The sequence below is a fragment of the Pithys albifrons genome, chromosome 7 (genome assembly GCF_047495875.1).
Source record: "Pithys albifrons albifrons isolate INPA30051 chromosome 7, PitAlb_v1, whole genome shotgun sequence".
Lineage (NCBI taxonomy): Eukaryota > Metazoa > Chordata > Aves > Passeriformes > Thamnophilidae > Pithys > Pithys albifrons.
Window position 1 is genome coordinate 43,059,982 of NC_092464.1, and position 21,020 is coordinate 43,081,001.

The window sequence follows — 21,020 nt, forward strand, 5'->3', positions numbered from 1 at the left end:
TGAGTCACCATCCCTCGAGGTATTTAAAAGATGTGTAGATATGGTGCTTAGAGACATGGTTCAGTGGTGAACTTGACAGTGTTGGGTTCATGATTAGACTTAGTGATATTAAAAGGTCTTTTCCAACCTAATTAATTCAATGATTATAGCAGCATACCTTGTTAATTGCCAAATTTAGGAAGATAACTCCCTAGGCTTTCAAGCAAGGAAGTCACAAACCATATATGAACTCTACCTTTAGAAGAATTTCAGATGTGATTCTCCTCAGAGATCAAGAATGTAGTTTGTTTTACACTGTTGCAAAACTGATTTTTAATAATCTTAAAGCATCTACTGTCCTATAATTTTTATATCATTATTGACAAACACACCCCCATTAAGTAAATGCACAGCTATGTCATGAGAAATTCAGTTTGTGTAATGCTCATATCTTTCCATACACTGTTCATGAGAAATTATCTTTGTTTTGGGTAATGACTGGATGTAGACACTGCCTTTTCTCTTTCAGAGTTTCACTGATGGCTTCTTTGAAATAGCTTAAACAGCTAGTTGTTGGTTTATGTTTTTATTCCCTTACTGGAGCACTAAAACTAATAATGTGATTTAGATTCAGTTTCTGAATCTTCTGCCTCATACTGTTATTTCCATAGTAATAACACTTTACTGGTCACATCACCTTGTGTGGCCTTGAAACAAAGAAGAATTTAATTCTGAAGCTGAAGCAAAATATTTTCTAATTTATTTATTTCGCTTTCTGAAACTTAAAGCTTTGCCTCTCTTGTCCTAAGAATCAAGAGCTGCTTTGATCAGTTGAAACCCCTGACGTGGTTGTGAGCCAGCACAAGTTGTAGGCACATAACTAGCACCACAGATTGCTGGGACAAGCAGAAAAAGATAACCCTTTTGTCTATTCTGCTATGCCGAGATTTAGAAAGCCAAACGAGCTGCTGTGGCAGGAGAGAGTGTGGGCCAGTCATGCTATGCTGCTGAAAGGAAGGGCATTTTCCAGGAGTAACTCCAGGACTGCTCCCATCCCTCTTGGTCCCTGACCTTCAGCTGCAAGCCAAGCTCATGGAGTTTTACAACAGACTCATTCCATTTTCTTTAGCCATGCCTGCAAACATGTGTTATGTCCTGACATATATTCCATTGTCATAAAACTGGAGACAGGAATCTGATAAAGAAATACCACTCTCTTACAAGAAATGCACTGTTGTACTCAAAGAAATGCCCAATCTCCAGTGAATGGGGATAAATTACAGAAACTACTCCTTGGGGTTTAATCCTTTAAAAATTGCTGTGTGAAAAACTGCTCAACATGGAATATTTCTGTGCAGTTGACAACTTTAAATGAATGTTTCACTTCTTACAGCTCAGAAGTAATTTCTGACAAAATGCTGGTTCAGGAGAAGAGATTCATCCCCTATGTTTTCAAAAAGTATGAAATAGTCCTTGTAGCAACATTTCTGTCATCTTTTTCTGCTCTCCCAGGAATGGACCAAATTAGCTGAATAATTCTAAAATTCCTAGATAAGATCCTTTCTATCACAACTCCATACAGGTCAGGTTATCAACTTGAGTAGATCTGTGGATGAAAAAAGTTTTATTACAGCTCTTTCCAAGTTCAGCTGCCAGCATTGTTCACTGTTGCTTTGTTTCACTAACTCTGAGTTAATATAACAATCCCTTTTTTCACTTTCTATGCACTAATGTTAAATTGCAATTGTTTGGGATCATTCATAGGCTCAGAAATGCAACTATAGCCACTGAAGTCAGTTGTACTGGACAAGAAGCCTGTGGGAGAAAACAAGCAGCACAAGGAGTACAATGATCGCGATCTCTGCAATAGTGATTTAACAATCACTTTGAATTTGCAGACTCACCCTTATGTAGTTCCTACTGGAAAACAGCCTGCACTAAATAGGTAGCTTGTTGGTCAACTGAAAAATTACAGAGAAACCTAATAAAATCACCAGTTTGATTCCAACAGTTTGAAAAGGTTTTTCTTATCCAATATGTGGGAAGGGAACTTCTTGCTAACTGGAATGCAAAGCTGGGTCTAGGGGCAGGGCATGAGTTGCATGTTGGTTGGGATATTCCAACAATCTTGGCTGTGTTTCATTATCGTCTTTCACTTTTGCAGTCACAAGTACAGTGTCATCTTTCCAGTTCATGAAGTAATGATAAATAAACACCAGATGTGAAAAATGCAACAAGTTTTTGGTATATCTCTGAATATTCTTTTTTTGTTGTTGTTTCTTTGTCTCCATTTTGGTGCCCTGGGTATTTATGACCTGCAGAAGGGCACATCCCACATGCCATTTTAACACTGGCTGATGGGCTTTATGAACCTTCCAGGGCATCATCTCAGGCTTATGTCAGGAAGGTTTGTGCCTTGAGTCAGCCCTGTGTGCAAGTATGAGTGCCAGGAACAATAAAACATCTAAATGATGGAGTCTGTTATGTTGGTCCTAAGCAATCAGCCCTGTCAACCACAGAATTGGTTGTACATGCACAGTAAAGCCAGATACATTAAAGGCAGCTGTTGTATTCACCAGCCACACACAACAGTCCTGTCTCTCACAAACACCATAGTAACTTGCCGGGCCATATCAATGGTATAAACACAAAATAAGAAGGGTGATAATTTCATATGAGCCCTTTAAAAACTGGTCTCAGGTTGCATAGATATTTGCTTCTTTGTCTCCCTCAGTCAAGTATCCTGACAATATCCTCTCCTACTGCTCTTCCTCCAAGTTAAACACACCTTTTGGCCCCTCAGCATGGCAGTCACCCTGCACCATCTTACCTGTCTCACTTTGCTCCTCGCTCAGGCTTCTTCAGCACTTCCCACTGGTTGGGCTGTTCTGGTGAAATTGTTTCCCTCCTCGAATGACTCACACATGTAAGACCTCCCTCCAGAATGTTTCCATCTACCAATGGTGGCAGATTCCTTTAAATAAATTCAAGGGGGAAAAAAATTCTCTCCTTAAAAAAGTGTATTGTGTGCACTGAATACTCTGACAACAGACAGGGCACTCTCCTCTGATCTTCCCCTGTCATGGTCTGTCTGGCAAACTCTCTGAGAGAGGGATTATCTCCGAAGTGGAAGAGGCATAGTGCCAAGAACAGTGGAGCCCTCATTTGGCCAGGGTACAGGATAGAACTGTGACAAAATACATTAATCATCATAAACCTGAATCGAGGCCCCATGAAACCACACATACTTTTAGTCCAGCTGACTTCAATTAAGACCCATGAGCACAAAAGCTGACCTCCCTGGAGTCTCCTCACATCAGTGCAAGAAATTATCACCCACAGGAAAACAAAGTACTTCTCTATGGTTTCCAACCTGTTTTATTTGCCAAGAACAGATTAGCTTTATTTTGCACTCTATATATACAGCTTTTTACCTAAACCTGTATATGCAAATATTGCATGTGAGAGGCTGCCAGACAGGCATTTTCAATATGACTTCTATCTGCTGAGCAAAGTTAACTGTATTTTGGGAGTGTGCCTATGCATAGTTTAATACAGTATTTTTCAGTTTGCTTCTCTTTCTTCCCTTCAATAATTCAAGCCCACTTTCCAAGACTCATACAAAAGAACTAACAGATGTACTAGAGCAGACAGAAGGTGGATTTGTCTTCTCTCTAAGCATCAGTAGGAGCAGATGTCTGTGGAAAGGCTGTTGGGACTGGGCTACCACACATGGATAATTCCTCTGAAATACCCTCTCAATTGCTGCCATCTCAGGCCTCAGAGACTTCTTGAGCCAGATGTCATATCCACTCTAATAGCTCCTTGTGGACCTCTCTGTTCCTGAATGTATTTGACAGCTTTTTGAGCAAATGCTTGTGCAGCACGCAAATCCACAAGGTGCCTGCCTGTTTCTTGAAACTTCAAACCCAGCCTGAATGCAAGAAGGGGTTTGGTTTAGTCAGCTTGGCTCTCTCAATAAGTTCCAGGCTTCCACAGAGAAACATGTCCAAAAAATGTCTTTTTATAATCCTCTAAGACATGCTTAATTCTTTCATAAACCTAGGTATTTATCCACTGTTGGGTCATTTTGTAGGGTATATTTATGTTTGTCTACTGTTTATGATTGAGTCACTAGTTTTAGTATAATGATGAGAAAGGAAAACATGAAATGCTGTAATGTTACTGCTTTAAATTCCTGTGCGTCAGCCCGAATAAGACTAGAACAGCCTGGTCACTAATAATTTGACACTGGATTTTAAACTCTCCTTGTGGAGCCTGGTCAAAGATCATTGGACTCCAACAGCATCACAGACAAAATCTGAGTGTGTGTATATATGGCCTTTACTGTGGGTGAAATGGCTTTTCATGGGGCATGTACAGAAGTAACGTGATGTGGCTTTTTGCTGAAACTTTTTGCTGGCTCCCTGCACAACTTGAATTTCATCACTACTAAGCTGTCTCATTATCAGTTTATTTACATGGATCACTTTTACAGCCAGACCTTGGCAGAGCTTTCTAACCTAAACATGAATTGGAAACTTCACATCTTTTTAGGAGCCCGACTGTTGGCACTTGCCCTGGACCTGATCTGTGACCCATGGGCCACCTCCTACAGGTCCCTCTGACCGCTCCTTCATGTTTGTAGCAGACCTTTAATACACACTAAGTATAGCTTTTCAAGGCTCTTGGGCAGCAAAACACATGAGAAAACTATGTGAATTAGGAGCTCTCAGGGTCAGAATTTAACAACCAACAAGAATTAAAGTCTCAGTCTACACAGTGGGAAACGTAAAATTCACTTTTGCATTAATTTGTACACATTTGCACAATTCTGCACAGAGTTTTAGAACAACCTGACCTTATGAGGAAATTACATCCATTCCTCAATACATTTTCCATCAGGAGAACTAAACTGTTAGTGCCACCTCATCCTAATAACAAACAAACAAACAAACAAACAAAAAATAGAGAAAGTTCAAAGATTCAAGCAAACCCACAAAGAATCCATTCTGGTCTCTTTCAAAAAAGGGATTTGCTGCTGTCACCTGGGAAGGGTCAAATATTAAGAAACATTTATACCTACTACTGTGATTTGTGCCCACAGGGGTTGTCCACATTTGTGCCACTATTCACCAAAGGTGACAGGCTGGAAATTAAGGGACCACTCAAAAGTGAAGTGCTCTCCTGAATTGCCAGGCTCCTCAGTGAAATATATCGAGTCAGACTTAGAGGCAGCTTTCAGAAACGAGGCCAGTGGCAGTTCCCCATGGCTGACACAATGCCTATGTTTATTGAAGACGCAAGTGGGAATAGAAGTGCAGCATGCCCAGGGCACAGAAAAGCGTGTTTGTGTTCAGCACATCAGGCAGATCATCAAAGAATTGTTCTGTGTGAAGGTATGACCTTTGTGCTGCTGCCGCGCACGTGGAAACATGGTATTATGAGAAGCAGCTTTCATTAAGCACCTTGGATTTCTAAGACAAAAATGACAGAAAATACACAGCAAATTTGTTGCTCTCGGTTATTTCATCTGTTCTCACTCCTCTTCCCAGTAATAACCTGTCTCATCCCTTTTACCTGGAGACATCCCAATACACTTTTCAAGTCAGTTGCAATTTTGCCTCATTCGGAATTGGGTAAGTGAAACAGAAAATCCAGACATGAAAGAATCTAATATTTTCTAAAGCTTCCATTAGAGTTGTTTACAGTTATTCCTGTTTTCCAGGGCAAATGCAGCTGACTTCTAGGAACTGACAGCCTGCTGACAAACTGGTCTATTGAGACCTTGAGAGATATTTATTCATTTGAGGTTAAATTCTCTATTGATTCAACTCCTCTGACTTTAATTGAATTCCATAGTCATAAATTTTCCAAAGCTAGGCTTCACAGACAAAATTAAAATTCACTCATTTGTTGCAGATTTTTTTCAAACATTGAAAGTAACAATGTGAACCAATTAGTTTATGCAACAATTCATATATCTGTTTTTCTTTTGTGCTAGTTAAGGTTGCTTCAAGATGCATTTCCTCCCTAGGGCTGGAAATGAGACACAAAAAAGAGTCTCATGTATTCTTCTCTTCAGTCATAACATAAATGACATGCAAGGACTCCTCATAATTTGAAAATCCCATTACTCACTAGGAAACTACTTTCTGCAGAGACTTTTAAAAACCTCTTCAACTGAAAGTGTTTTTAAAAATCAGTCAGCTGCTAGAAGATGAATATTTGTCAATGGAATCACTATTTTTGATCAAAATTTTCATTCCAAAACAAAAATATGCTTTTCAGCACAAATGACAGTCCACAGGCACAATAGTGAAAATGCAAAAATGGGTTTGGTTCAACAGGAAATACTGAGAACATTCCCCCAGCCCTCCCCTCACCTTAAGTGATTGCCTGTTGGTTGCCACACTGTTGTGGGAAATGGGAAGTGTGTATGTCAGTCCTCCCTGAAGGAGGTATGAACTGGATCTGGGTCTTTCATGTCACAGAAGAGAGCCTTTAACAGACATTATTATTTGCAAGAAGAATAAATCACCTGCCATCTGCTTAGCTTCAAAGGGTGAATTTCCTCTGCCAGTTCTCAAAAAAAGACCTTGATACCCATTTCCAAGAAAGAAGGACAAGCCACTCATCCTGAGTGAATAAACTGCTTCTCTGTGACACAAAGTAAGGCTCTTCCTTCCCAGAGACAAACAGGAATTAATTAAGACTTATTCCTCTGTACTTTCTCCTTCATTTCCTGTGGCTGACAGTTATGAGGAGGATGTTATGAATCCTGTTTGAAGGCATTTCTCTGCCTCCATGCACAATCTAGGGAGCCATGAGGACTAACTGATGGGTATGCTTTCATCAGGAGATAAATATGTGGGAGATATCTCCTGGGTCTGGAGTTCTACCCTTAACCACTGAGTGATCAAGGACAGTAAAGGTTTCACCACAGTATGTTGTCTCTGGATACAGGTGGTAAGGAAATAGCTATGGTAAAACCTCATTTCCTTCTCAGGGCTTGTGGTCTAGGCTCTTGGGTTACACTGGTTTTGCCAGCTATCCCACCCTGAAAAGCAAGGTAACATGGTCTGAGCAGAGAGGAAAAAACATCTATTTTTAGATAATATTTTTAAAAAACACTATTTTTAAATAAGGGAACAAGATTTTGCCTCCTAACATATACTTGCCTTGCAAGCTTTCTTCCCAGAGACTTTTTATGAATACATTAGTTTTGTATTTAGATCTTCAGCACAAGTCTACATGCAGCCAGGACAAAGCTGTGCCTCTGTGAGCACCTCGAAGACCAGTTATTTCATAGTCTTTGTGAATCACAAGGAGAGTTTTAAAATGGCAGCCTCAACTCTGTGCTTAAAATGCAGCCAAGCTGTCCACAACTCTGCCTCCATTGTGACTTGCCAGGCTGGGGATTGAAATGGGGGGAGAAAAAAGGTTAATGCATTCCAGGTGCGAAGAGTGAACATGGGTAGGATGGTGAGCCAAAATAAGAAACACAAAAATTTTGCTCCTTTTCAAGTAGTGGTGGTTTTAGAATGTTATTTCAACTGAGATGTTGGGGTCAATTTGAAAAAAAAATTCCTTCATGTGCTCCGCACAGGTGAAAGATCTTCCATGTCTTGCACTGAACCAATGGTGGATTCTAACTCACCTGGTGAAACCTGCTCTCAGATGCACAAAGAGTGAGAAACACATGAGACCATATTCAGATACAAAAAGCACCCCAGAACATTTTCCCATAGCTCTTGGAAGCTTCTGTTAACCTCATGCCAGTGGCACTTTAAAATATAAAGCAAACCTACCCCTTCCAGGAAGGAAGAAAAGATTTAAATCAGAACAGGGCCTGTTCTTCAAGACAATATTGCATTAGCACAGAGAAAACTACTTAAGGTTTGGCAGGTTGTGGTTAATACCAAGCCTAGTCCACCTCCCAAGAAAGGTGTTTTCCAATTGATTTCTATGGGTTTTGGCTAAGGCCCACATGGCACATGCAGTGGATTGTTCCTCTCATCCTAAGCTCTCAGAAGTACCAAACAAATAGGAATGAAGTTAAAAGGGGGAAGAAAGGTCCCAGTTTTGCCCTTTCTTTGCACAGACATATTCAATAACACTTTCAGGGAGTAGATAACTGCCCGATCTCTTTTAATTTGATGGGGGTTTTTACAGTTTTGAGAGTAGTATCATGATCTATTTGAAACTTCTATTCTCTCATGCCCGACTGGCTTAGTAATCATAAATAATAAATTTGTTTCATTGGGAAGGAGTAAAAATATACAAAAGCTGCAATTTCTGGGGTTACTCATCCTTACTGTTAAAATATTGGAAAGGCCAAAATCTTTTGTAGAAAAAAAACCCAAACCCCTAAGTTTTCTGTATTGCTGCTGCTCACTGAAATTTCCTTCTGACCAGTTCGATGGTAACAGAATTGAGCAATATGCTCCACAGGAAAAGATAACAAAAAATCGATGTCGAAACAATTTCAGGATCATCTCTGAATTTGATGTCCAGCTGATTAGTTTATACTATAATGGTTCCTTGGTCCTATTTTAAGTGTCTTAGAGAAGAACACTTTGTAATGCAGTTAAAATGCTTTACGTCCTTATCAGACAGCAATCAATATCCAACAAGGCAGCAACAACCTCTCCCAAATTTTGTTATGTTCACTACGGGAGCACTTAAAATATTATTCCCAGGGAATCCAGTGAAAAGTTGAACATGTTTTAAATAATCCAGCATAGCAAAAGGAACTTCTAACAATTCATCTAGAGAATATAAGATTACCTCTGCCTGGGAAGAGAAGGTTACCTATTCTTCTTTCCTTCACACAGACTGGCCAGGCCTGGGTGGCTGTGCCTTTTTGATTTGGTCTGGAGACAGGGCAGCTCTCAACACCTGTGTGTCAAGGAAGGAGGCAAGGCAAGGCACTCTCGAGAGCATGTTCCGTGTGTGTCAATGCTGCATAGTTTGAGATGGAAGGCATAAGGGAATTCATTGCTCTGTTGTCAATAAATCTCTATAGCCCCTTCGAATTTCATACAGTCTCTGTTCCTGGAAATGTAAGAGAATACCTCATATATATGTATCTCATACATATATACATATGTATATTCTGCACAGACACATATATATATTCCCATGTGCATTGGGTTTCCTCACCTGTGTTTTTGCAGAAGGGTTCATTGGACAGGGTTGATGCCATGCATGGCACAGAGGCTTGAATCTTCACTATACTGACTGGACATATTAATACAGTTACAGACAGCTTGAACAATGGCCAATACTGAGAAGCAGATACCAAACAAGCTGCATATCACACACAGCTGTCTTGGATTCAATCATGCTTGACTTAATTCTCCATTATATTAATTTTTCTTAACATTTTGCTAAAGTTCACTCTGCTTCTATACATACAACCTTCTGACCTTTACATTAATGACCCTCATCAGCTGGTGGCTTTTTCAATTTGGAGCAGCTCTAGCTACCTCTATCACACTCTGCAGATCTGCATTCTAACTTACCTATACTCTTATATCCCTGGAGCTCATTCAATGCACTCCTCTTGCCTAGCTCTACATAAGCGTAGCTGGACCTAGAAACCCTTAATGCAGTTGTGCTCCTACCTTCCAGGACTTTGTCTCCAATACTGCAAAATACAATGTGTTCAGCCATTTGGAAAAATCCTCACCCTCCTTTTTGTAATTCACCTGAGTGAGACACCAGCTGGCCATCAGATAGTTTCCCAGTCTTAGCAGAAGCCAATATAGGAAAGAAAAATGAAGGCAAACTGGAAGAGAGGGATCTGGTTTGAGTCAAGCATAAAGAAGCTCACCAACAGCTTGAAGAAGCATAGAAGAAATTATCTGCTTTGTTGATGTAATAGACCAAAATTTATTCATCTTGAATGGTCTTTGCACAGCAAAGTGTTCACCAAGGGAACATTTCTCATCCCCCTCCCTCTTTAAACCAGAATGGATAGGACACTCTCCTGCAAACACTGCAGGAATAAAAATGGTATTCTGATCAGCTAAGAATATTTTATCTGTGGCAGCAGAAAAAACAAGTGCTTCACAAATGGGGCTTCACAATCACTCTTGTTTAGTACCAATTGTTTTAAATGATCCAGTGGATCCCTACAATCACTGATGGAATAGGGAGTTAGAGGGATGATTGTGTCATGAGAGATAAAAGGTACGCAGATTTACCTATTTGGTGTTCCAGGATAGGCACTGAGAAATTTTGTACTGCGTATGTTAGAAACAGACAGACCCTGCTTTTTTTCTTCAGTTGCAAGAGTGATTAAATTCTAAACTAATTAAACTGGATAGTAATTACTTTTCTTGGTTTAATGTGTCCTCTAAAACTTGTACCACTGTAGTCATCATGCTGGTGACTGCTTATAAAATTTCCTGTCTTTTTGCTGTCAGAGTTCAGAGGGAGCTCCTGGAGGCTCTGCCACTTGCATCCTTTGCTGCCCAGACCCATTTCTGTTGGGAGTCAGGTGCCCCTGGGCAGCAGAGAAGCTGAAAACACCAGGAAGATAAAAACTTCCGGGAAACCTGAAGAGAAGGAAGCTCAGTGACCAAAGAAAATTCTCCTGTTCAGCCAGTGAATCTGAAAACAGCAAGAGAAGAATATTGTCTCCACAAAGAGGCAACTGTGCATGTCCTGGTGTTAGGTCAGCTTGTGGCTTCAACTCCCTGGCCCATGCAGCTACAGAGCTCCCATGGGATTGTTTGGATGGCACCACTGGCCTTCACAGCCTGTGCCTCGAGCAGGGTGTCTGAGCGAGGGAGGACCAGCCTGCCCCTGTCGTGCTTCTTGCCATCTTCGGCCCAGCTGATGCCATGGGGCTGGGAGGGCGGGGGGGAGGATACCAGCCACTGCCAGTGTGTCACCCTCTCTCTCCTCTCACAGGGAAGTGAGTAATAGTGTTTTCACGCTCTCTTCTGCTTATATCCTTGATTGCACTTCCTCTGTGGACCATCCCACACAAACCAAGTGTTTCCTCAGGCAATAGCACCCTGCCTTCAGTGGAAGTTTGAGTGGAAAGGGAGCAACAATCCAGATTTAGGTTATAGCTGTGGGAAAACAACTTCATCCTCAAGAGTTTGGTTATAACCACATTTTAACATTAGCAAGCTATTTAAAGTATAAAAGAAAATTCTCTCTTCTGCTCAGCTGTGGTATCTTAGGCTGTATTCCAGACAAGGAGTGCCTGATAAAGACTCTGTATTTTTCCATTAATTAAGATGCTTTAATTAATTGAGACAGCTAATTTAAATTAGCTCTAGGAATAGGCATAGCCCTCAAGAGAGCAAAGAACAATGACTGCAGTTAATTCAAAATAGATGAGGGGAAGCTCTGCTTTGGGAAAGGCATTCAGCCCTTTAGACCACAACATCACTGGATGCATAGCAGGTCATTAAAATGTATCGGGGTTTATTTTATTTTTTCACAGACAGTGCTTATTTGTCCTTTCAGGAACTACAGTCACAGGTTTTTTCCCTGTGATGTGATCTCAGCTAGATTTTTGCCTGGACAGAAAAGATACTTTTGACAACCCTGTATTGCCTTCATACAACACCATAACTAGAAAGAACACACCAGGTGTCTTTCCAGACAGCTGGGTCCTTAGCAGTTCTTTCCATTACTGCCTTTCTTTTCACCACACTAAGGGACCACACCATGTGACACCACACTGACATGAACCCTTCACATCAGATATGAAGCAGGATCCCAAGCCAGTGACTTGAATTTCTTAAGACTACGTTTGGTTTTTTCCCCAGGAAATACTTTTTAAGGTTTCTAAAGATCAGCTCATCCAGTTTTCTCAAGGGGGCCCATCAGAATAAGAACATTAAAATACAGTTGCAAAAGTGTCCATGGGGATAACCACCATACATTCAAATATGGGTGTTGCATTCTCCACTCCTCACCCTGCCAAACATTAAATCTTTATTAGCCCTATATGAGGTACCTCACTCACCCCCCCCCCCCCCAAAGAACCCAAGAACCCCAAAGAGCTGGGCTGCATCAATGGGAGGCTGACAGTTTTCAACAGATTTTTCAGTTCATAATTTTTCCTTGATTTGTTTGGGTGTTTCTTTGCTCATGTGGCATGTTCTTTTTAGCTCCTTTGTTTATTGAAAAACCTGGTTGCTACTAAATACACCAGGAAGGCCTCTTCAAGTAAAGAATTAAACAATTACAATGAAAGATATTAAAATAAGGCTTCTGCGATGTGATGGGATTGATTTAAGAGGGTTACAGGATGCTGGAGCCTGCTGTTCTGTGACAAATGATTTCCCTGAGAAAACTCAGTAAATGAAACATAATCACATAATGGAATTGATCTTGAAATATCACTAGCTCTAGGGTTGGAAAATCAGCAGCCCCCAGTGACCTTGTATTTAACATCTTTATTCATGATCTAGGAAAAGAAAAGGTAAACAGCATCAAGGATAAACCAGAGACGAAGGGCAATGCCAGGCTTGTTTAGTGCATGGGGAACTCAAACAGAAAGAGATCTGATTAGAGAACTGAAGTGGGATATTACAGGCTACATCAAAAACCAAGTCTGATGAGTCATTTAAGAGCAGGACAGGATGGAGACCTGAAGAAAGGGAGAGCAAAGCAAGCAGAAGCAGAGGTAAAATTGACCTTATTGATGTGACTTAGTCACATGAGAAGTATACTTGATGCCCACCTGACCCTAAGAGCTCCAGAAGGCCTTTCCTTCTCAAACACTGCTGCACTCAAACATCAGCTCACATGACCAAAACAAAAAATCAAGAGTGGAGGTGCAAACTGTGCTTTCCCCACCCCCTCCGTCTTAAAAAATGCTAGTGCTTACAGCACCCCATCACAAGCTGTTCCCTGGGGCCACTGGTAACACCACTTATGCTTCAGGACAACTCTCATGGTGGCAAGCAGGTAAGAAAGTCTGTTTCTCTCTATGAAAACCTGTGTACTCAGGCTCCCAGAGACTGGCACTGGCTGTGGCTCTAGAAAAGATTGATTTCATAAGATGAGCAAACCCAGGAAGGCTACATTGTGGAAACTTCATGGTTCAATTCATGGCCAAAACTTCAGGAGTAACTATTGAGCTCAAAGCAACTACAAAATCTCTGTTCCATGCTAAATAACACCACTTGGTGTTCATCTGGATGTGGGCTGGAAGAAGCACCAACTTTCCCCATGTATAACAGAATGAGGAGATGGTGAAAGAGGCCACAGCATTCTCAAGCAGCAGCTTTCCATCTACATGCCACCCTCAAAATACTCCAGCAAAAACGCTGCTGGCACACAAACAGACCAGAAGGAGTGGAACCCATGGTTTTCCAGCATCCCCCTTACTGGGGAATGGGCAGAAGCTGCTGTTCCAGCTAAATATGGCCTATAGGAAAATCCAGAGATGGACAAAATGAATGATGGTTGTCTGATTTGGCTTTTCCCGCAAACAATACCCAGCCTTACAGCTGCCCTGCATTCTCCGTGGAGCAAGAGTGGCACCTGGCGGTCACATCCCTCTCACACTAGCCAAACTGATTTTAATTACTATTTTTTTGAGTGCTTGATGCAGTGAAAATGACGGAGGAGCACTTGGTGTAATGTAGTCCTGATTTACTAGATCTGTGACAACTGCTGGCTGCAATTAGTCACGTAACTCGCTATCTTCTGATGCCCCTTGTCATGCAAGTGGTGCCAATTCACAACCTCTTGTTGCAGCACACTCACTGCATGAGGCTCCTTGTCCACTCATTGTGGGAAGGAAAGAAAGGAATGAGGACCTGTCCTAGCTTGCTGAAAACGTTTATAATTTTTTCCTGACTGCTTAAAAAAATATTCAGGGCTTCCTATGCAGGCAGAGCTAAAGCAAGTCTGTTTTCAATAAGCTACCAAATGCACATCCCTAGAGATGATTAGGGCCACGTGCGCCCTGGAAGAAAATATTGTTATTCTCCTTTTGTCTGTCATTGAGCCATTCTGTGCCTTGCCAGGACACGAATTCTGTAACTCCCTGCACTCTGAAAACCCTGTGAGTAATAGATGTGCTCTGAGGCAGAACTTCTGCCAAGGTTGCTCCTGACATCACTGACTTGCCTAGCAAGCTGAATTTTTGGTGCAGAAGGTCTCTTTCTGAGAGATGAACAGAAAAACAAGCCCACACAAAGCCCTGAACCTGAGACAGCCTGTTTCCATTGAACCCAGATCTTGCAGCTGAGTGATTTTTGTGCAGCTGAAGGGTGACTGCTTCATTAGAGATCAGAGACTGAGATGTTGTCTGTCTCTCTAGTTCTGACAAACAGAAACTCACACTGGAAGCTGTTATGTAGCTGGACCCCCGTCTCTCTCCTGGCCTGTCTAAGAGCAGCTGTATGCAAATTGCTGTCTTTCACTGCTTGAGACTTATTTTTTGCCCAGCTGTGCCCTTTCCTAAAATTCACAGGAACACACCATCTCAGAGATCTTACCTCTCTGCAGGCTTGGTAGAAGTTGTCCAATGTGTTCAGCAGTCTCTAGGACGGGCAGTGAAGGATGCTACACACTGGTGTAGGCGCATGTGATAGCATATGCTGCACTTCCTTAGGAAAACAGACTACAAAGTCTGGGGCTGTGAGAAACACAATCCATCTCTCCATAGCTGTTGTTCTGCAAAGAAATTACAACAGCAAAGATGAGGCAATTATAACTGCCACAATGCAGAAGCCACCAGGGCTGGCTTTCCCTACGGGCCAGGCTCCCTTTCCCAAGGACCATAACTGCTCTCAGAGAAGGATGCCCACGTGTTTAGTATAGCTGCAGCACGGGTAGCAACTGACAAAAAGGTGACTTTATGTGAACACTGCTGTCAGTTTTAATGAAGATTAGGATCTGCAGGTACAGCCTGAGCATGGCTTCTCTACCTTTTTTAGCTCAAGAGATCCTCAAGGTATGAGAAATGAGATAGTACATGATGTATTTCTGGTATATCCTGGAAGATTCACCTGGTAAAGAGAGCAACAAAGTGCCAGCACCTTTCCCACCAGCAAGTTTTTTCTCCTGTCCTACTCCAAGGGTTGCACTCCTGATGCAATGGCAGACACTGTGTAAGAAAGAGCAAAACGAGTAGGCAAAGTGCTCCACCACTGGAAACAAGTGCTAGGAATACAGTTATTAAAAGGCAACAATGTGGAAGTGCAAGATGAAAGCAGAAACATCTTTGAGGGACAAAGGATATATTCTTTCTTGTTTCTCTTTGAGATGTGCCCATAGATGACAGAGGAACATTAATATTCTTGCCCCATCTTCTCCGGACACACAGAGCTTTTTCTAGGCTTGCTCTCTTCCCCTCCTGGTTTTGCAGCACATCATCATCATCATCAAATGATAAAATGGCTTGGGTTAGAAGGGACCTTAAAAGTCATCTAGCTCCAACCCCTCTGCTCTGGACAGGGACAACTTCCACTAGACCAGGTTGCTCAAAGCTCCATCCAACCTGACCGTGAACAATGACAGGGATAGAGCACTCACACCTTCTTTGGGCAACCTGTTCCAGTGACTCATCACCCTTAAAGTAAAGAATTACTTCATAATTTCTCATCTAAACCTACTGTCTTTCAGTTTGAAGCTATTCTTCCTTATCCTATCACTTCATGCCCTTGTAAAAACTTTCTCTCCATCTTTCTTGTCGGCTCCCTTCAGGTACTGGAAGGCCACAAATTAGATCACTGTGAAGCCTTCTCTTCTCCAGACTCCATCACTCTAATAATCTTAGTGGCCCTCTTCTGAACTCACTCCAACAGGTGAGAAAGTGAGGAAAACACTGCCAACTTCCTAACCATTGTCAAGTTCTGTGCAGCTGAGTTGGCCCAAGTCCTGTTGCTGGTCAAAGATCTGCTTTACGCAGAAGAGCAGGGCATTGGTAAGCCACAGTGTGAGCTCAAACTGCTGTTGTCACACCAGTGCAATGCTCAGGGTCAACCTCTTTTTGGGACACACAGGGATTTTTCTGGTTTAGCTTATGTCATGCTAAAATGAGTCTAAAACAAGGGGAAAAACAGTGCCGCTTTTATTCCACAACAAAAGCATCCACACAGGCCACCAGCCTAGTGGAAGGACTCAATTAGTTTTACTGGTAATTGTTATGTTTCTGCTCAGGATCACTCAGAGGGGATCCACACCATGTTTTGCGAGGTCTGTGCAGAACTAGGAAGAATGGTACAACCAGGGCCTATTTTGATATCCATGCCACATGCTCTGCAACATCTCTAGCACTGCTCTTACTAACAGAGAAATCTTGTAACAAAAAAATGCCTTTTTCCATCCATAGCTGCCCTCAGAACTCAAAAAGGGCAGCAATGCTGCTTCTGGGAAAGGACATGGTTATGAGACATGTTCCTGCATCGTGGCTGGAGCCATCTGATGTCTTCTGCAGGCTGAAGCACAGAGGTACTTACAGATTTAGCAGTGCAAAAGGAGAAGTATCAACTTAGTTCATGTGAAACACATGGCAGAGTTCAAGTGCAAAGGGTTATTACAGCACTTGAAAATACCATCCAGAACTGATTTTATTTGATAGTTTTCCTGTGCTGAAAGAGAATAAAAGGAGAAATTAACAAGAGTGCTCTCAACCTACAGAAGGAAAAAGGATGGGAAGAAAGCAAATTAACATTAAACTATAAATAATACTAAAGATAACTAAAAAACCAGAAATGCATTGTAAAGAACACTGAATAGCAGAGCAGCCTAAAGAAAGCAGGATACAGCCCTTTTATCTACCAGTGTACATTTGATAGTTATAACTTTCAGGGGAAAAAATCTCAAGTTCTTGACAGACTTGAGAGACAACCTGTTTGGTGAGACACAAGTCCCTGCCAGAGACAGATGGCAATGCAAACTGGTCCTCTGGAAAGAGCCATCTCTTCTGTGGTGGGAGATGCTAATGCACTGTGAGACAACAGGACACAGAAACAACACACCAACAAATCGTCTTGACACAGCAAAGAGATTTCGGTATCAGGGGAACCTATTTCAATAAAAATGTCCTGTAACCATTTGTGTTGTCTCACTAGAGGACTGTTGTCATTCAGAGGAGCTTTACAATGAGGGAAGTAAAACACTAAGTCATAGGACAGAAGATGGATTTGGCACGTACTTACACAAAGATGAGCAGAAATTCAACAATAAATTGTTCCCAGTGTACATTCATATACAAGATAGAAACAGTGGGCACCAGGTACAGTCTATGCAGCACAACCCAGCATTACTCCTTTGAAACAAGATGTATTTGACAGGATTTATTAACCAGTTGTTGAAGTCACACCTGCAGGTATTTGTAAGTCTATAAGAAGAGCAGATGCCACTACAAGACGAAGTGACTAAAGCCAGCTGCACACCAGGACTGCATGCACTGGAACCTGTTTGCAAAAGCTCTCTCCCACTTTTCATGTAGCCAGATTTCATACACATTAAATTTTTAGTGCTTTTTAATTTATTTTTAATAGGTCCATACATTTTGTCCCTCCAAGAGTCAGAAGCAGCTTAAGCAACAACAAGATCGTCACAGTCTGTACACACCCAAGCTCCAGGAGATACAAGCAAAAGCAATACATAGATACAGGCAGGTGGATACATGCACAGGCACAGCCACTTTAATAGTCCATCTCTCCTAAATGACTGCACTATTTGCAGAAACATGTGAAAACAGAATTACAAAATGAACGATGGATATCCCTCCTGTTAGTTGTTAGTGGGGCCGAGCCACAAGCCCCATGGCTCAGTGGCTGTTCTGTCAGGGGTGGGGGGAAGGAGGCTGAGTTTCTGCAGGACAGCATTGTCCCTGTACTGTAGGGAAGGAACAAGCACAGAAACATCATGACACCTTGTAAAATCATTTGCATTCATTTGCATTAACATGAAATCTCTGCAGACCCCTAGACATTGCACACTGTATTAAGAAGCTACCACCAGCTGTAACTATCTTGCAGCTAAAAGGTATAATTTTGATGAAATACTAATTGCAGAGCACATCCTACTAAGGCTTCTCAAGGAGGAGAGAAAAGCTGTGGGGAGGACTGCAGACGCAGTTCATTTGCATCAGTTGCCCTTATGATTCCTCCAGGTTTTCCTTTTTTTTCTTCAATATCAATTATGGCTCATGCTGCGACAACCATGGGGTGTGGAGGGAGTGATGGGGAGGCACAGTGAGTGACTGGCAGACATTTCAACAGGTTTAACTTACGCCACTACATCTCATTTTTAACTAATTCCTTATTTTTTCCTAGTTTCCTTTTTCTTCCCCTAAAAAACCAAGAAGGATATGCTCAGGAATATATTGCATCTAGGGATAAAAACCTGAGGGAAACAAATTCCTGCTTTCTGTGCATAAATAATCCTGTTGATCTCCTCCATGGACAATACGCAAATCACTGTGGATATCCAGAGCTTTCGCCCATGCTTGGGAAGGTCCCGGACAGGACGTACTCCTGACTGCTTACTCTGCGCAGGTTTTGTAGTTACATGCAAGGGGAAACAATGCTTCCAAATTGTTTGGGGCTTCAAACAGGTTAACACAGGTCTCATGTCAGCTGCTCTAGAGGTTGCTTTCCACTCTGGAACTGATTTAACTCAAAAAAAATCCCAGAGTTTCATTTAACATCCTCCTTTCCTGGAGTCAATTTTCACCTGAAAAGGTCATGAACCAGCAATGTGAAAATCTGGTAGCACGAGCAAAGACTGGCAGGTTTCGTCTCAAATTGCTACGGGAAAGGTTCTCTACCCTGTTTTTTCAGTTGGAAACTTGGTTTCAAAGCAAGGTCTGCCCATATTGCCCTAGTATTTTCCTATGCACGTACAGCCATTTGGCCATGATTTGAACATACATCAGCAGAAAGACTTGGAAAGCTTCCTCTCCAGACCAAACTGACTTCCCTCCCACGTTGCCTTACCATCAGACTGGCCACACTGTGCTGATGACACCAGGAAGACTCGGGTTGGAGTCCTGCTCCCAGGGTCATTCATGCAGCATGCCTCAGCAGCCCTGCCTGGGGCATTTTGTCCCTTTTCTGACTCATAGCAGGTCTTTTTCTTCCACTGTAGGTCTATGAATAGAGGAATTTAAGCTGTGCCACCTCACAGTGCTATGGTGAGAAGCTACAGATAGTCTGATTCCTAATGAGCAAGACTGCCTTGGTATATTTTTATCACTAAATCCCCTTTTTTCTGACAGTAGATTTCAGAGTTAACATTCCCTCTTTAAATTTTCCTTTGTGTCCTCTCTGGACTCAGGAGGCCTCATCTATATGCAGTAGCCATTGGCCATCTCACTGACCCCTGGCTCAGGACACACAGTGCACCTTTGGGTGCTCTATCTATTATAGTTTTTAAAAAGGCTTTAATAAAAGAGGGCTTAATGAAACCTGTTGGGAATAGAGGTTTATATTTTCCAGGTAGTTTAAAGCCAAAACTCACTGCAACACTGACTCTCAGTGGCAGTGTCAGCCCTTCCAATTCAAGTCTTATGTCTAAAGCACTCATGAATAGTTGAGAGGCTCAATGTGCTGTTTTCAAATTGCTGTGGGCTGTGCAGGGGAAGAAAGGGCCTTCAGAAGTGCAAATTGATTGACTCACTTCAATTAAAAATAATCACCATAAATCTAGGGTTTACCTAGATAATTCAAATAGCATTTGAATCTACATCTAGACACCATGCATACCAAAACCATGCTCCTGCAAATACTGGCTACTGCTCCTTAGTCATAGAATAGGCTTGGTATTCAGTACAGACAGCAGAAGATGGAAACCTCAAGACATTTTAATTTGAAAAGCTCTTTTCAAATTCAAATTAGAATTTTAAGTGGCAGTGTTTTACACTGATTCTCCTTCCATAAATTGGACTGTAATTTCACTAACTGCCTTTGCTAATGGAGATTTCCACAACACACACAAACCCAACCATGGTATCAGGGACTCTGTCTCCTCATTTGTAAATCACCTGTTTGTAGAATTTAAGTCTTGGTTTGAATAGCATGGAAAAGAGCATAAGCTTGGGGAGAAAACTTTCACCCTGTTCGAAATCTACATGCTTTTGGAAAGTAAAATCAAAATTGTTGTGGAAACAATGAGTGTTGAGAAAAATGGCATTTTTTGGCCAAAATGTTAAAAGTTTTAATAATTTAAAAACTTTTATGAAAGGCTGGTTGGGTTTTTTTAGAAGGTCATTTTGAGATTAAAATGTAATAGTTACTACACGCTTTATAATTTCGAAGTAAGATTTCCTGTTTAGAAAGAGATGTTCACCTCAGCTCATAAGGGACAGGTTGTAGGAAGACCAAGCGTCTAGTGCAGCACCAATGCCTGGAAAATGTGCCCATCAGAAGGCTTGGCCCCTGGGGCTTTGGGGACCCCTCTGGAAGCCTCTCCCTGCTGTGTCACAGCCATTCTCTCCCTCTTTTCTGGAGACCAGCAGAAACTTAGTTATCTTGGAAACCTCTTCCTTTCTGTTTGAAACTAGCCAGTGGTCCAAAAACTGATGGAAGGTGAGAGAGAGACACTTCTCATGGAGTTTTCATTTTCTTAGGGAAAAGAGGCTGAAAGCATATAACAGAAGCAGATTTCAAAAGATAGGATCACCTACTGGTTGTTGTAAGGAGTGAGAGTGAGGAAGTCTTGCCATATAATCCCATGACCTGTGTAACCCCTCTCACAGTAACTTGTTTCTACACAAGAAAAACAATTCCTCAAAATGGAAAGCTGCTAGGCAGGAAGGATCAGAATCACATTTATCATTTTATGTGCTTTATGATGCATCTGCCTTGCTCAATGCCTGTGTCGGGAAAGCTAAAGCAGGGACTCAAATTAAGTGCTGCACACATCATTGAAGGAATTAGCTGCTTTCCCTTCCATATTGCTTGGGCAAGGATGTGCCCATAAAGAGGCTGGGTACTGTGCTGCCAGGGATCCTGTGCCAAATCCTGCACCAGCTGCCTCTGCTCAGGAAGCCTACTCAGGCTGAGGGCTACTTTAACAGCATTAATGAGTGGTGTCTCACC